This window comes from Nannospalax galili, unplaced genomic scaffold, assembly GCF_000622305.1.
Source record: "Nannospalax galili isolate Female #2095 unplaced genomic scaffold, S.galili_v1.0 scaffold812, whole genome shotgun sequence".
Classification (NCBI taxonomy): domain Eukaryota; kingdom Metazoa; phylum Chordata; class Mammalia; order Rodentia; family Spalacidae; genus Nannospalax; species Nannospalax galili.
In genome coordinates this window covers 307,909-310,717 of record NW_008330725.1, presented here as the reverse complement: position 1 = coordinate 310,717, position 2,809 = coordinate 307,909, and the positions used below count along the sequence as shown (strand labels likewise).

The window sequence follows — 2,809 nt, the reverse complement described above, 5'->3', positions numbered from 1 at the left end:
ACATTTAGGCTTGACAGCTATTACATCATGAAGTCTTGTGTTTAGTAAGTCAGTTTGAGTTATGTTAAGCACTCTCAGAAACAAAACGTGGAATGGGAATAGAAGTTGTTATTCTTTTGAAAGGCCCTGGTTTTTGTGGCTGCTGCTCTGAGTCGAACACACTGATAAACAGAAGCCCATGAGAGAGCCATCTACAGTGGTGCTTCATGGTGATTCCCTTCCTTCTGCCTCATGTGGCTCACGGTTCACTCCTGTTCACACTTACATGTACACAACTAGTGCCCAGTGTGCTGAAGCTCATAATATATGTGAAAACAAAAACTCCTCTGGAGACATTTTCTCTCCACACAGAAATGATCTCAGTGAACAATGAGAAGATTGAGTCTCAACATATATAGATCAGACTTAGGGAGATTTTCTGAAATAGATCAACTTGGGGCCTGGGGAGGTGGCTCAGTGGGTAAAGCACTTGTTCTGCAAACATGAAGACCTGAGTTTGGAGCCTTAGAACCCATGCAAAGCTGAGCATGGTAGCTCTCACCGTGAGATGGAGGTGGAGAGGGAATCCATGGAGACAAGAAGATCATGGCTGCGTGCTTGGAGTACTTAGTAGGGGACAGCAAGAGACGTGTATCAAACAAGGCAGAAGGCAAAGACTGACACCCAAGGCCATTCTTCTTACCTCCCCGTGTACACACACACACACACACACACACACACACACACACACACACACACAATTTAAAAAAGATAATCCGATGTCAGCTTTCACTTAACCATCTGAGGATGTAGGATGCTTTTATTCATTCATCAGTCCTTTTTTCTTTTTGGTGTTTTGTGACTGTGTCTTGCTGTGTAACTGAGGCTAGCCTTGCACTTGCTTGTCTGGTCAGCTGCCCAAGTTTTGGGATCACAGGCATATGCCACCAGGCTGACTGAATTAATAGTTCTTTGTTCTCTGCTCTCCAAATGTTAAAGGTCAGGGATAGGAAAGAAGCAAGATTTATTATGCCACATGGGAGAGTTTTTGTATTGATGGGAGAGGTTGCCAAGTTTGTTTAGAAGCTTTTTGGACATTTTGTTTGGTCTACTTTAAAAATTAGTTTAGCATAAAAAATCTTTCTCCAGTCTCAACTCTGTAAGAAAGGTTACTATCATAGTGTCCTAGGAGCACTACAAGAGCCTAAATGCTCTTTAAAATAGCTATCTAGAGATTGAAATCTTCACAGGAGAGCCTCTCTGTAGCTCCTTGGAAGAAAGGAAAAGAAAAGGACACTTCTTTAAAAATGGCAATGGTAACAGAATCCCTCAAGCAGGCCTGGTTTATTGACAATCAAGAACAGGAATACATTGATACTGTGAAATCCAAAGCTGGCTCTGGGTCAGCAGTGAACTACTACCCTGGCTTCAATCCATCCTCAGATGTTGCTGCCTTGCACAAAGCCATAACAGTCAAAGATGTGGATGAAGCCACCATCATTGACATTTTAACCAAGAGAACCAATGCTCAGCGCCAGCAAATCAAGGCCGTGTACTTCCAGGAGCTTGGAAAGCCCCTGGATGAAATTCTGAAGAAAACCCTTTTAGGTCACCTGGAGGAGGTTGTTTTAGCGTGCTGCCTTGAAGGGACTTGGGACGGATGAAGATACTCTGATTGAAATTTGGTATCAAGAACAAACAAAGGAATCAGAGAAATTAACAGGGTCTACAGGGAGGAGCTGAAAAGAGATCTGGCCAAAGATATCACTTCAGATACATCTGGAGACAAGACATCTATTTGCTTTCTTTTTCATAAATAAGCAACTTTCAACCTTCAGTTGTATTCAGAGACATAAAGATCTATGCTATTCTCTGTGCATTTTGGGGAAATTCTGGGGAGACTGTCCCTTCTATCTCTGTTCCATCTTGGAATCCCTCACTGGCATAGTTAGTTCCCTAGTGCTCCTTGGATTTGAGATCTTGTAGCTGGATGTTTGCATTATTTATATAAGCACTTGGGAGTCTTAAAGATTCAAATTGTTGAGGGATCTGAAAAGCTAGTATGAGGCCAGGTACCTTTGAGGGTATTTCTCTTTTTTATAAATTATTCAATTCTACTGGATCCACCTCAAAATGACACTTAGCAGCCTGAGCCTTTTGCTGCCCTACTTAGTTGCATGCATAGTTCAAGTTTTGATTCAACCTGCAAAACTCTTGGAGGGCATTGTGAGTATCCCACCAGTCAGAAATAAGGGATAGTGTTGTACTGCACTGTTCAGGTCAGTATGAAGGGACTCAGTGACACACAGCCTCTGAGTTTTCCTGGTACCTGAATTGATTCTACTTTAGTGGACTTGAATCTTACATAATGCCAGACCACTGGGCTGTGTCCTGACCACCTTGTTAGTCCTCCTTCTGTGTTCTGCCCTAGTCTTTGTCTCTTGTGCCTGAACTTCTGAGAACATCCCCATTTCTTCTCTTTACCACCTGCTGTGCTGCTATGGTTGGCTCTTTGTAGCCATACATTCTAAGATCATAGAGATAATTGAACTTAGAGAGAAAATATTTGAAAAAAAATTCCTCATATTTGTACTGAATATGCACAGGCATCTTGTTATAATTCTCTAAATACCATGTAACAATTGTTTTTACAATTTGCATTGTATATTAGGTGTTATAAATAAACTAGAGATTATTTAAAGTCTACAGGCAGATTATGTAAGTTCTATGCAAATATGATATATTAAATATCCTTGGATTTGGAAATTTGCGGGGGTCCTGAAGCTGATCTTTCACAGATGTCATGGCATGACTGCTTTTGCTGTTATGC

At 41.3% G+C, this 2,809-nt stretch overlaps 1 pseudogene; it reads left to right on the top strand.

The window, feature by feature from the left end:
- Positions 1-1,216: 1,216 nt before the first annotated feature.
- Positions 1,217-1,799, top strand: LOC103748465 (annotated as a pseudogene).
- Positions 1,800-2,809: the final 1,010 nt, after the last annotated feature.